We start from the raw sequence: 15,932 nt of genomic DNA on the forward strand, positions 1-15,932 counted from the left end.
GAGTAACAAAGGCAGTGGGTGTATAGTAGGTTGTGGATAAGTGTGAGAATGCTGCTTAGAGCACAAACAAATTGCCCTTTACTCAGCAGGGAAGCTTGGGGGGAGCTCTGCTGGAAGGTCTGTAGGGAAATATAATGTTCCCTGTTGTTTGCATTTATACATGGCACTGCTAAACCCAGTTGGCAGTGTGCAGCAAGGAGCAAATGCAAGACTTATATACAGACTAATTTAAACATTTTTTAACAAAACTACCAACGGGAAATCCCCAAACTGAGTCTTTCTCCAGCAATCCTCAACTCAGATGGGTCTTGAGCTACACACTTCTGCCACAAGGGTACAGGGAGGCCCTCTTAATGTAAGATTGCTGGTTTAAGAGCACAGCGATACCCAACATTCTAGATTTAGCAGGTGTGAATGTAGCCTATGCTATATAAGGCAATGAAATACAATTTTAAAGTGCAGAGTAAAAAACAGTCACAAACAATAAAAATGAAGCTGTAATTCGATTGCATACAGTTACAAAGTGCAATGGTGGCTTAAAATATAATTATTTTTTATTTTCTTTAAGTGGATGCCTTGTTTTTCATTGCAGATGCACTCCAGACCTCTGACTAGCTCTGGTAAACTGAGTACACACCCGCCCAGACACGAGGCTTATATACAGGCAAATATAAACAGTTTGCAATTGCAATGCACTTTTTGTGTTTAGTTTTAGTCCATGGCTTTTGCACTAATCATTTGTCTTTGTTAGCCCCTTTTGTAATACATTAACATCAGTGGGGGACTCAGTGATTGTGCTCAGTTTGTAATCATCAGGGAACTTGGCATGCCACAGGACATCTAATTTTTCTTGGACTTCCAAGAAATGTATTCCAAAAAGTAAAAGGGTCAACACAGATCCTTGTGGTATGTCACTTGTAACTGGACTAGTTGTAGAGGTGGAATCCCCAACTTTGATAGTATGCAGTCTGTTGGTGCATCAGTTGATTACCCATCAAGTGATGCAAGGGTTAATCCCCAGCTGGGACAGTTTCTCAATGATACCTGAGTTGTGGATTGTGTCAAAAGCCTTGGCTAAGTCAAGATAGATGGTATGTACTATTTTGCCTTCATCCAGGGCTATTCTGACATTCTCGAAGAAGTCCATCAGGTTTAATAAACATGATCTACCCTTACTGGAGCCAAACTTGATCGCATCAAGAGTTTGAAGGTCACCTTGGTCCCTGTTAACAATGCCCATGATAATTCTTTCTTTGGCCTTGCAGATACGGCTAATTAGACTTATGGGCCACGTTTGTGCAGGAGCATTAATTTTGTTGTTCTCCAGTCTGCTGGAACAAGGCCAGCACTCAGGCTATGGTTAAACAGATTGCCAAGTGGTTTCACTAGGTCTTGTTTTAGATTGTTTAGTAAGTGGCCTGGGGTGTTATCTGGTCCCATAGAGGTTGGTGTTTTGGGTTTTTGAGGGTGTAGATATGACCTATTCTTTAGAGATATTAGGTAGAGAAATGGTGTCAGCTATGCTTTGGGTTATGGCTAGTGGGAACAGGGGATGAAGTATGTGCTAAATCTGTCAGCTAACAGGTTGACAATTTCCTCAGGATCAGTATGAGTAGTACTGTCCACTAGAAGTTCCGCACATAGCTGGGCATTCCATTTTAGATTTCAGACATAGCTAAAGAATGTCTTTTGTTTGTCCTTAGCTAGGGATGCTAATTTAGCACCATAATTAGCTTTAAAGGAGTTTAGAGGATATTTGATTTGCTTGTTCAAGCTGTGGAGGGCATTCTTCCTCTGCTGAGTAAGTTTCCTCTTGTTCTTAGACATCAGTTTCTTCCTTTTGTTATATAATCTATTTATACTTGAGGTCCATTGGGGGAGCTTGTTTTTTTGTGAGGACCTGGTTTTGATCTGGTCATGTATGGCCAGTTCTGTACCGTTGTTTATGTGTTTATACAGGGATTACTGTACTCATTTGCATAGGATAAATGAAATAAATTAATTCAAACCGGAAGAGACCTTGGGCCGGATTCACGAAGGCTTGCACAGAGTCTAAGAGTAGAGTAAGACTCCATGCAGCCAACATGTCCGCTGAGCGATCCAGGAACAGCCAGTAGGGGTGTGCATCAGAGCTCTCAAAATGAGTCCTACACGGACAGGGCTTGGATATGCAAATTACCTCAATTGCAGGAGAAAGCTATGCAAATGAGGTAAATTTGCGATCCAGGAAACCCGAACCTGTCCGAGTAGGAGTAGTGTTATTTGCAGAAATGTACTCAGTTGACAACTGAGTACGGTTCTGCAAATTGCAAAACGGAGCCGTGACAGCTCCAAAAAATGGATGCATTTACATGAGAAAGCATGTCAATGGCCAAATATACGGCCATTGGCAACATTCAGTGATGCAAAATATAAATAAAATTACTTTAATTTTTCATCCTGATCTCTGGGGTTTAAGCGTAGCACAGCACCGTGCAAACACACTGCGCCCTAAAAACCAGAAAATCAATAATTAAGATCCACAAATGTGGATTTCATTGCTAATATGAATTTACAATGCAAGGGAATGGCAGGCTGAAGACAACATAGCCACCGAGTAGAGGTTGCTAAGGGGGGAAGCTCAGTCTAAGAGATGTAACCAAGCATTAGTAGGCAATTCTATGCAAATGAGGGTTAGGATAGTGAATCGCAAGTTTACATAGCAAATGAGCACAGTCAGTGGAGTGTAGGAGTAGGATAAGGGGAGTAACAGACATGGTGACATCATGAGGGGGGTATATATGAAAGAAGTGAAGCTCACTGGAACAGAGTGGCATGTGTCAGCTGTCATTTACACATCATTGAAAGAGGTGTGTCAACAGGTAGGCTAGGTAAAGGCAAGAAATCGAAGGTGTATGCCGTGGATAACACTAACGTTTCTTGCTGAGTGTGTATGCTCGCGGGTGCACGCCTGAAAACCCGAGTAAGACTGTGTGCACGCGTGTAAGTGTGAGTGCACGCGTTTAAGCAGGAGTAAGCATGTATAAAGCTGTTTAAAGAGTTGTAAGTGTGTTTGCGCTGGTGTGCGCGTGTTTTAACAAGAATAAGCAAGTTTTAGTCAGTGTAAGCATGTGTGTGCGTGTGTGAGCTGCTGTGCGTGTGTTTGTGCTTGTGTGCACGGCACTGCCCCCCTAAGGAAACAGAAAGGAAAAAGGAAGCACAACAAATAGGAGGAAGTTACCAGGGAGTACTAGCAGAGCTAGCAGGTGAAAATAATCAGATTCAGGCAATTACACAGACAGTACACTAGCCCAGCCCAGCACTTAAAACTCTGCAAACAACATTCCATTATGTTTCTCTCAAGAGACACTGCAACACTGAAGTAAGCTAATAGAAGTGAAAACTGAAAAAGCTTTACTGAGACAAAGAAATGTTAGAGGCTGCCATTGCTGTTATAAGGCGACATATGCAACATGCTGAGGGTGGTAACAATGCAAATGCTGCTGGACAACCCACAGTGAGGAGACGGAGAAGAGTGTACAGGCCCAGGGTAACCTACCAGGGGCTACATGAGCTGGAGATAGTGGAGCGCTATAGAGTGGACAGAGACCTCTTGCAGCAAATTGTTGTGCTGTGCAGGCCACACCTCACACACAGAACCAACAGAGGGGAACCCATCCCAGTGGAAACCAAGGTATGTGTTGGCCTATGAATATTAGCAACAGGTACCTTCCAGAGACCAACTGGTGATATGATGGGGATATCACAGTCATCAGCATCCAGGGTACTGCACCAGTTCCTGGATGCCATGTCAGCACATGTCAGTGATCATGTATATTTCCCCAATTCCCGTGAGGTATTGGCCAGCAATATGTGTCTCTTCCAGCAAATAGCGGAATACCATGAGGTAGTGGGTGCAATAGACTGCACACACATACACATCAAAGCACCAGCTGGTGAGTGGGGTAAGGTCTACTTCAATGGCAAGGGCTTCCCCTCCATCAACTGCAGGTCATATGTGATGACCAGGGCATAATACTGAATGTGTGTGCTGGCTGCCCTGGAAGCTACCATGATTGCCATATCTGGCATCTGATGCAGCTGTACCAGACATTTGCCAATGGGGACATCCCACATGGTCACCTAGTGGGGGATGCTGGCTATGCACTGGAGCCGTGGCTGCTGACACCCATCAGAAACGCACACCCACCTGAACAGGAATGCCATAATGAGGCACACGCACAAACACGAAATGTAATCGAGCATGTGTTTGGCCTGCTCAAGTAACGGTTCCAGTGCCTGGACACATCTGGTGGAGCCTTGCAGTACTCACCAACTACATATACCCAAATTGTCATGGTATGTGCTATGCTACATAATATGATCCTGCGAAAACAGCTGCAGCAGGACCAGCATAGGCCTGGGCCAAACATTCCCCCACCATTGCCAAGGCCATCACAGGCAGAGCGTGACTTGGAGGAGGAACAACCTGAGCCTGCCCCAGTAGGCAGAAGGAGGCATGCCCAGTATGCTTTGGCCTTGGCAAAGAGGCAATGCATAGCACATACACTGGCTCAGTAGGAACTCTGGAAATGATACCTCTCTCTGACTTGCACATATAGTAAAAGGGATGCCTAACTTGACACTACCTGTTTTCAAACATGAATACGGAGTGTAGTATGTGCATCCAACATAGGCAGCCCTGCAGCACCACCTGAGGCATGATTGCCATGTGTTAAGCAATATAAAGCAGTGCTAAACAGCATTTACCACCATGTAGTATATGTAAACAAAATCGCACACACCAGCTAGCACAACTGTGGTCAATGTTGAGTAATACTGGGCAACGTTCATCACTGTTGGTTAACGTTGAGCAATGTCGGACAAGCTTGGTCTAAGTAGGGCATAGCTGAACAAAAGCCAACATGCTCATATTTGCTCTACTGGCCCTTAAGCAGTCTGGTCTGCCCAATATGAAAATATAAAGCAGTGACGGCCTCGAACCCATGATATTGTGCACTATAGTCATAGTACTGAACCACTAAACCATGACAGTATTGCAGTGGTCAGCCAGTATGAAGAAATGTTGATAAGTCTATGCAAAGTATCTCATGGAAACCCTGCAAGCACAGCATAATCCCTGTCGAGTTATGACACAAAGGTGATGCCTGCAGTAAGAATAGAACCTGACTTTCAACACACACAGTATAAATGTTAATATTGGTCATGTTCACACACATCAACAAATGTAGTGGACCTCAGACAGCAACATACTGAAAGGTCACACTGGGCATGCTCACGCACTTGAATAAATGACACAAATGTCAGGCAACAAAACACTGAAAGTCCGAACTGGGCATGCTCACACACTTAGGCCATGTCTGAGTACAGCAGTGGGCCACACATATCCAGCAGTTGCGTGTGTTAACCCAGGAAACTCTCACTATTCAGCAATCCGCCCTGTGCACACAGTTATATGACAACAGACACATATATAATATAGTGGAACACTGTCATAATCAAATATGTTCTGCAGATACCTAAGTTGTTCATAGAAAGTGGGAAAGCAAAGAAGATAAAAAACCTGCAATTAGTATCATCAATAAACAATGTGCATCCCGAACATTATCATAGGTTCAGAGGTTGATACTAGGCTATCTGCCCTAGGGCATGTACAAGCCTAGCCAGAGTGTGCTTGGCTTTCGCAACCCTGTCAGATTAGTACACTGTGCCTGTGAATAGTAGGTCACACAAGATAGCCCATTTACGTTTAGTCTATTGTGCCTCTGTCTAGCAGGGACTCAGAAGATATCCCAGGGGTAAACATACGATCACCCATCCACTTGTCAAGATGTCTCATGTAGGTGGTCAGTGGGTGGATCTGCCTATACGAAACCGAGATTACATTCCAGAGTGAGTGGAGTCTCTGGGATAAGAATCTGTCCCTCCAGCATGTCCTAGTTACTTCTGTGCTGAGGTTTATGTCCCTGGAGTGTGTAGCTCCAAGGGAGTCGGATATCCCGAGGTGGAGCATGTCCATTAATTCTGGGTTGGACATTTCCTTAAATAACAGGCACACACCACATCCGAGTAGGCGGTAAGCGACTGAGTAGAGCTGGAGTTACTGTATCCGAACTGCACAGGGCATCTGTGTGAGTCCCTAGATCTACTTGTTGAGGAACTTTTGTGGCCATTACAGTTGCTGCAGGTGACAGGTAAGGTGCATCCCAAATGGGGCATTGTAACCAAGCATGGTCATGATGAGTATAGGGGCACAATGACCTCACTTGATCTAGATGTGAAACCATATGGGATAAGGTGGGCTATATAGAAGGTCTGTCTAACCACTTTGGCAATGTGATTGTCAAAGGTGAGAGTACGAACAAGTCATGTCTCCAAACCCCTAACAACTCCTACCGTACGTAATGGATTACCACCTATGTGGTAATTTGTGGGCATGTTGTTATTCCCAAACGGGATTACTATGCATCTAATGGCATTTAGCTGTGGGCCATGGCTCTGGCACCAGTCATCCATCTCTGTGAGACCCTGTTTGAGTATGCATGTGCCAGCTGGAGAGTTGATTATGGCACCCAGTTTGCAGTCATCTGTGAACATGGTCAGCCATATTCCTCCTGTGTTAGCCTGTACATCAGACAAATATATACTGAACAAGAGATGTCCCAGGACTGAGCCTTGTGGGATGCCATGTTTAACTGGTGTATAGTCAGACATGGCTCCTGCAATACTGACCATATGGGTGCTATCCCTGATCCAGTTAGCAATCCATCTTGTGAGATATGTGTTGATATCGACGCTGGTGAGCCTATGTATAATGGCCGAGTGGGGTATTGTGTTGAAGGGTTTTGCAAGGTCCAGGTAGGCTGTGTGGACAACCTTCCCTACATCTATGGACCTGGTAACTGTTTAAAGAATACAAACAGGTTCAAGAGGCAAGATCTGCCCACAACAAAGCTGAAATGTGTAGGACCCAGTGTCTGTAGGTTCCCGATGTCTAATTTGTATGAGTTCCATGACAATATGCTCCATAGCTTTGCAGAACAGGCTAGATAGGCTTATAGGGCGATATTGTCTGGGGGACATTGTGGCACCACCTCTGTGGAGTGGAACCACTGTCGCTGTACACCATTCCTTGGGTACATATCCTGTAGTAACTCTGATATTGAACAGTGGCTTAATGTGAGGGTTACGTTGGTCATGAAGCTCGTGTAAGACACAGGCTGGGACACCGTCTGGTCCCATTGATGCTGTGCTGTCTGCTTTGGGGAGGGCAGCACTCACCTGTTCATTTGTGATGTCAGGGAGGTTACACTCTGTTGGGATGAACAGTTGCTCCTTAGGGGGGATGGGGGAGACATCTGCACTGAACCTGTTTGCCAGGATGTTGGCAATGTCTGTGGGTTCAGGGTATGTTTAGTCAGTATGCAGTAACTCACAGCATATCAGTGAGTGTCCACCCAGGTTCCTGACATAACTAAAGAAGGCCCTGTGATTGTCCTAAGTGTCTGGTGCAATTTTCCGTTATGAAGCGGGCCTTAGATGAATTCATGAGTGATCGTAGCTTTCTGCTAGTACAGATCACAGATGCCTTCCCTGTCTGGGATTGTTCTCTATCATGTAGTAGCCTCCTCCTTTCATTGTATAACTTATTAATGGCCGGGGTCCACCAGACAGATTCCCTGCCATTGGAGGAGTGAGTCTTGTTGTTATTTGGGATAGCACAATCCATGCAGTCCACTAGGTGTCCATAGAATGCATTTGTAAAGGATTCAGCAGTCTGAGTCATATTTCCCACTGTCCCAGGGTCTTTGAAGGATACCACCCTGGTTTGGAGAAGTGTGACGTTTGCTTTTGAGAAGTTTACCTAGGATGGGTGTGGGGATGGATGTGGATGTCCAGTAAGATAAATGTATGGTCTGACCTTACCAATGAGGGGTATACATATAGTCCCCATGTTGGTGATGATCAGGTCCAATATGTTTTCCCCTCTTGTGGGTGTGGTGACCGGTTGTGCCATAGCATTTGAGTTTACAAATAGTAGCAACTGTTGGGCGAGGGTGTTGGGGCTTGAGTAGTATCCCCAGTCAATGTTTGGGTATTTGAAGTCACCCGATATAATGGTGTTTGGGGAGACCTTCATATTCTCCAGTGTTCCCAGGAAAGCTGAGTGTGGTTCCTGAGTTTGGGAGGGTGGTCTGTAGCAGGCCACAAACTGAAAGGCAGTTTTGCACACTGTTAGTTGCACATGTATGGTCTGCGATGCTTCGTGCAGTGCTACTAACCTGGAGGTGTGTGTATCTGTGTTGTATATGGATACTCCCCCTATTTGTGTTGGCCGTTCCGAGTCTTGTGGTCAGAAAGCATGGTATGATGTATAACCTGGTAGTGCTGATGTGCATTTGGGAGCCTGAACCAGGTGTCTGTTGCTGCACAGATATCAATATTCTCCATACTGAGGAGAGTCCTGAATGGGCGCATTTTGAGGGTAACACATCTGGTGTTGAGCAGCATTACCCTTAGTTTCTTTTACCCTGTAATGTCTTTGGAGGTGGGTTTGTCTTTTGAGCCTCGCTTAAAAAAAGGCACTATGGGGGTGGCAAGAGCCTTAGCCAGTATTCGAAAGTCCAAGGGTGACAGGTGCAAGCTGTCCATAGCGAAGCTACGTGGCATGTCGAGCATGTCACCCCAGGCTGACAGACACTGGATCCCCTTTGAATGACACCAATATGTTAGCCAACTGTTAAAAGTGATCAGTTTGTCTGTATACTATGACATCATTCTTGGTGAGTGTAAGATGCTACACAAGGTCAGGGTCATACTGGCCTGGGCTACATGATCAGAGAGTTCCTCTATGTATCATGTCATGTGGTCCAGGGAGGAATGTCTGAATTTATTCGCACCAGCATGGACAATGATGGAGCCATTTCTGTACTTGCTTTGGAGTGACCTGAGTGCATGTGTTATATGGTGGATCCTGGCACCTGACAGACAGCTCAAAGTGACCATCCCCTTGTTCGGCCTGGTGAGTAGGATGTCAGTGTGTCTGACAATAAGTGTCACCTATTACAAGTTTATTAGGTGTGTTGTTTAGCCCTAAGGGCAGTGGCTGTGTGGCACACTGACTTTGTGAACTATGTGATATGTGGGTATTGTAGTGGGGTAGCAGTTGTTTGTGTGTCTGCTTTGGAGGTCTCTGCTGCTTAGGCAGAGTTTATTTAGAGCCTCTGAGTATGCTTATGTGTGATAATATAGTTTGATTGCTGTCGCTATAGGTCTATGTGAGACTGGATTTGTGGTGTGTGTGGTTACCTTCACCACCTGATAGACTGTGCCAGCCATGGGTCGAGAGAGCTCAGCCTCCTGTATGTCGATATAGTTGCATATCTCACATACTTCTGAGTTTGTTGGGAGGAGGAGAGGGTTGTCTGTGTACATAAGGCAGTTGTGACATTGTGTCAAAATTGAAATATTCACCAGCTGGACTGGAGAGTACACACGAAACTGACCCCTGGACATGCCAGGATATTATGATGACATACTCTGTTGACTGATCACAAAGGATCAGTAGGGTGTTAAGTGTGTAAAAGAGTATAACAGGGGTTTAGTGCTCAGGTTTGTCGGTGTGTTGTAAAGAGTACCTGCGAAGGAGTCCAGACTGAACTATGACACCTCCTTCAGCTATGTCATAAATAGCAATGTACACTCATATATGTCCTGAGTCAGGGCCAACTGTACCTGACTGACAATGCCAACATCCTGTCAGACAGGCCATGTATGCATACCCACCTCCCACTGACAAAAGGCCCTATCATCATACCAGGAGATATCACATGTAGAATGGGTAAACAGCTCCCCCCAAAGCCGAAAGCATGGCAGCAATTGGATTATATTATTTCCCTATATGTGTCATGAGTGAACTACAGAATAAACAGACCCTGTACCTGAACAGTCTGTTGAGCCTCACCCTCTCCACAGGATCTGAAACCATTGAATGTGTTACAGCAACATATGGCACTCCCCACAAGTGTTGGTGCACAACACACCATGGGAAGTATAGTCCAATAAGCCTATGAAGTCTGATCTGCAAGGCCATGGAGTCCATCATGATTAAAGTCATAAACAGAGCTATTGGAAGCTGACAAACACACAACCCTACCAACTGTGGTATGTTCATGTGCAGATCCTGGTCCCCAAACATGCTAGACTGTTTGCAAGGCAGCCACCCAGGACATACATCACTGAACGGAGCTACACATGTCCCACATATGCTTTGAATAGCCCTTTATCAACATCCCAGACACATGTCGTATCCACAAAATCAACAATCTGTGCATAAATATGTGTTGTCATATGAAGGAATGGCAATTTGTCCACAGATAGATCACACAAGCTAAGAATTGTGGGGTCCTGTTCAAGCTATTAACACCTGTTGATCCACATGGTTCATTCCTGGGATTGCATAAAACATAGTGTACACACATTACCGTGTCCAGTCTGATGATGTCAGCATCCTACAAATATAACAGGAGAAAAGAAACCACCCAATCAAGCATATAGCGTGTTGTGTTAATGCGTATCTCTCTAGTATCATGACATAGTCAGGTAGGGGTTCGAAACCTGTAATTACTGACCGTGTGTGTGTGGGGGGGGGGGGTGTTTGTGTGTGATTTCTTTTGAGAGGAGTGCCTTTTTGGAGACTGGGAAAACAAATTAAAAGAGGTACAATCCTCTTTGGAAAGTCTGATGATGTCAGCATCCTACAAATATAGCAGGAGAAAACAAACCCCCCAGTAAAACATATAGCGCATCATGTTAATGCGTATCTCTCTAATATCATCACATAGTTAGGTAGGGATTAGAATCCTGCTGACTGTGTGTAGGGTGTGTATGTGTGTAAATACCTTTGAGAGAAGTGCCCATTTTGGAGACTGGGAAAACACATCAAAAGAGGTACATTCCTCTTTGGAAAGTCTGATGATGCCAGCATCCTACAAAGAGAGCAGGAGAAAACAAAACACCCAGTAAAGCATTGAGCACATTGTGTTAATGCGTACCTCACTAGTATCATAGCATACTTAGGTAGGGGTTTGAATCCTGCAATTACTGAGTGTGTGTGACACTGTTGGTCAATGCAGTGTGGGTTTTGCTTTTACTATGGTATGACATATCAGGATTAAAACAGTATGTGCATTGCACACATCAGGTATCTGTGTGGCAAATAAATATATGTACATATGACCTCAATTAGTACATAGGTGTGAAGCCTGCATACTACATGGATACATTTGTTTCCTTTGACAGTTTGTGCCGCTGATTCTCAGATTGTAGGTCACATATGTATGTATGTGACAAGGCCAGCCACTGTAGTGATCTGTGGCCAAGGTCATCTGTGCCACACACACCCATGACCGTTACTATAGAGTAGTGTGAGTGAGGGTACATGCCTGGGGTATATGTCAGACATGTTCATACACAACAATGTCTGGCAATAATGGACAGTCATTATAGGTGTACAACAGCCTTGTGGATATATGTACAGGCCCCTAATGTCTTATGTGATACACCAAGGGACTACACAATACCTCTGGATATGTGGATACCAAGGGAGAGATGACATAACACTTGGCTGTATGTACACATTGGTACCCGACATACACGTTGGGGGCTACCACCTATGTGGTACTGTCGGGATAGTATGTATAGTAAATGTGGATGACTATGTTATAGTTGACTTAGAGCTATACAGCATGTGTCAGACAACAGGTATCTGTCTGTATGATACCCTTGTGTAGGATATATGTCCCATCCAGAGAATGCATTGTAGGCCAATGCATGCATTTACAGATGTGGAGAGATATATCCCTTGTGTGTTTGCATGTACCTAAGAGGGCTATATGCCAAACAGGTGTGGTCCCAGGAACGGGTGGAGGTCAATACCACTGGTTACTGTTATAGTATAGTACCGGAAGGATCCAACTGTTACTGAGTTCCCTACATCTGTGTATCAGTTGTCAGGACATCATCTAATGATTGGTTATAGTCATGCTCTTGAGCTTGTGTATACTACCAGAATGCAAAACATTGACAGATATTAACAGTATCACAAAAGCATAGTGTCAAACCATGTCATACACACACGTGTACCCATGTTAGAATATATCTGTAGTAGAATGCATACTGGCCATCGAGAGATACTATGAGATGTTAACAATGTGTAATACAGGATATGTCACATGTCCCATGTGTCCACTATGCACGTACATGCAGACAGTGCGCACCCACCATGTTCACAGATGTGCACCTGCTAATCTGTACAGCACACATCACACACATACTGTCCACTCATTAACACTTGCAGCACTATACACTTCAGCCAGGTGGCACATGGGCGGACAGTACATACTCAGACTTAACACTGGTGTAAACAATGCCACATTGACAATCATAGCTTTGCTGCATCATGCCTGCTCATATATGCCTACAAGGATATCATTACACTTTCCTGATGAAAACATGCTAATATTGCTACACTGCTATAATGTCACCCTGTGCAGCACCATGTTAGCCTGTTCCTGCATCAATGTTGCAGATGACAGGAGGTAGCACAGGTGTCATCATATGCACAGGGTGTGTTGTTGGTTTGCCAGAATCCAACATTGACCCATCCAATCGACATGTATGTGTGTGTGTGTGTGTGTGTGTGTGTGTGTGTATGTGTGAGGGACAACAGTACAGCATGGGCCAATGTTGATGTAATGTGTGTGTGTATGTGTGAGCCCTAGTTGTTTGCTTAATGTGTGTGTGTCTGCATGCACACAGCTCCACCATGTGGCTGCCATATACGGGAGGTTGTGGGACAGCCACAGACTGTACCTGCCAGGCTGTACAGATCATTGTCTCTGGCCACGGATACAGTACCTGTACCTGGCAGGGGTGGTACGGACATTATCGGGTACCAACCCTGACTGGGTACTATCATCAGAGGCAGAGGTATGTCGAATGGACCCATGTCCCTGCTGGGACTGGCCAGAGCCATGTGCACGTGGTCTACTAGGACGGTCAATCGACAGGCCAGCCCCAGCATTGCTGGGGCTGGTACTGCCACTATGGGAGAGGCTGTGATCTGTGGGCCGTCCGCAACAACTGCCAGCCATTGATGTTGCTGGCATACGTCCGCGTTGACGTCTCAACCCTCCTGCATGGTCCTGGCTCATGGAAAACACATTGTGGAGGGCATCTAATGTCTCCCCCCAATGTCTATCAATGACCTCGGTGTAATTCCGGATGGCACCGGCAAGGTCACGGTTACTGTCATTGATAGCGGTGTAATGGGCCCTCTGCACCCTTAGTCCCTGTCTGGTGTACCGTTCCATACATGTTTGTGCCTGCATTACAGCCCGGAACATACTTGAGGTTGTAAGACCTGTGAGGGCACGTCTGCCAGGGGCAGTACGACCAGCAGTGCTCCCACAACAACCCCTGGACATCCACCTATGTGGTACCATTCCAGGAATCTGGGTATGGCTGCTGTGAGGGGATGCAAGTGCCATGGATACCACACTATCCTGGTAAATGCCAACTGTATGCTGTCCCTCGGCTAAAGCCATTGGTGATGAGGGATGTATTGGCAGTATGAATGTGCGCATAGATGGGGTGGAAAGCTGTGCACTGTCAATTGGCGGACCAATGACAGACCCTGTCAAACCTGCCTGTGCCACAATACATGTCTCATCATCTCCACTATTTGTGGCTGTGACTTCAGGTTCCCTGCTGCATTCAGCCAACCCAACCTCAGAACCTGTGCGAAGAAGACAGGAAACACACTTTACAATCTTTACATGATGTTAGCACACATGAACACATGCACACATGAACACATAAACACATGCACCCAGGCACACATGCACACAGGCACACATGCACACATGAACACATGCACACATGCACACATGTACACATGCACACATGCACACATGCACACATGAACACATGAACACATGAGCACATGAGCACATGAACACATGAACACATGCGCACAAATACTGTTGTTCATGTTGCATACTGTTTTGGCATACCTGTTAGAGTACCTTTGCAGATGTTTGTTTTTCCCTCTCTCTGCTAACATACTTCTTAGTCTGGTATCTCTCTACCCACTCCTATGCCTTACCACCTATGCTATTTCTGTTTCCTTTAGTCTTCCTAACCCTTTATCTCTTTTGTTTTGTATTCCAGCATTTAAAGCCTAGTGCTCATCAACGGGTTGCCCCCTCCCTGCTGGCCTATCTCACCTGGTATCCCTGAAGCAACAAAGCAGGCCAATTGTGTTGGCACTCAAGAAGCACCCCTATCTCCTCTTGAATTGAAGGTTTACTGGTGCTAGAGCTTTCCAGTACTGGCTGTATGTCATTTTACCTAAGTATTTTTATTTTAGGTTTTGTCCTCTTGTGGGCAGCACACACGTGACATCAGCTAAGGTTTTTTCCCTTCCCTGCTCACCTGCTCTATAATAGTTACCCACTTCCACCTCTCCTCTTTTATTGCTACTCCCCCCTGCCCCTGGCTATCTAACCTTCCCTTGTCAGCCTGCCTTACTACGGCTGAAACATTCCACTTCACTTGTCTTTTCTGCTCCCTTACTGTCTTTATTTTACTGTCTTGGCTGTTGCTCTCCTTTCTCTTTCTTTCCTACCTTACTCCTTCACCAATTTACTATTTTGTATCTGCTTACCTACTTTCTATCTATACTTATCACTCTCCCTCTGCTAACTACTACTTGTCCTTAGTATACCTTGTGCTTGTTATATTCTTGGTAACTACCGCCTCTTCTTTTCATCCTTTTTTTTTTAAAATAAACTCTCCTTTTTATATTGCTAAACTATGTAGCATATGAAACAGTAGTGTTTCAGCTACTCTGATTAGCTGATAGACTTCGCTCTCCTCTCTGGCTGTTTCTGCCCAGCTTCGCTCCCCTCCCTACCCCCTTATCCCACCCCACGTACCCTTAGACTTATACCCAACATACCACACCCCTCTACATCTACACCTATCCTATGCTCCTACATACCACACCTCCTCTATATCCACACCTACCCTAAGCACCTCTCACTTGCTCCACCCTCCTTCTAATACCGCCCTCTATTACCAATCCTTTATCCCTTCCCCACCAAAAACTACACAGATACCTTGATATCTACCTGTGTTATTTACTCACTCTATACGCTAAACCCATATCTAGTCTACTCCTCTGTCACACCTAAACATGTCTACCAAAACTTACAAACCAATATCCAAGACCCCTGTAACAGGAACTACTCTAAATAAGCTAACACTTCTACTTATTATTTCTCTGGCCCTCACACTACCCTACTTCCTAACCTATTATGAATCAAATCCCAATTACCACTTTAACTTCTCTCCCAAACATACTGCCTCTGATTTCTTAAGCGTAAAACTGTCTCATTTAAACATTACATCTATCCCTAGCTACCTCCTTGCCAGATATCACAGACTGTTCCACATTAAAATTCTAAATCTCTTGATTAAGAAACCAAGATATTCACTGTATACCCCCATCACAGCTTACCTCGAACAGAAGCATTCTACCTTAGTAGACGGGGACATCCACCCCAACCCAGGGCCCTTAACCACTTCATCTGATGAGGCAACTACTTCACTAAACTCTTCCCTACCACTACCAACCTCTAATCCAAATACTCTACTCATAGGTCACCTAAATATACGAAGTGTCAATAACAAAATCACCCATCTCCACTCCCTTCTTCAACATCACTCCTTTGATATTCTCTGTTTAACTGAAACCTGGTTGAAACCCTTTACTAAAGATAATATAATCCTACCTCCAGGTTATAACATCCTAAGACTTGACCGCAAAACTAAAAAAGGCGGAGGAGTTGCGATTCTATTCAAAACAG

This window comes from Protopterus annectens, chromosome 8.part0 (assembly GCF_019279795.1).
Source record: "Protopterus annectens isolate FY-2018-M chromosome 8.part0, PAN1.0, whole genome shotgun sequence".
In the NCBI taxonomy this organism is placed as follows: Eukaryota; Metazoa; Chordata; order Ceratodontiformes; family Protopteridae; genus Protopterus; species Protopterus annectens.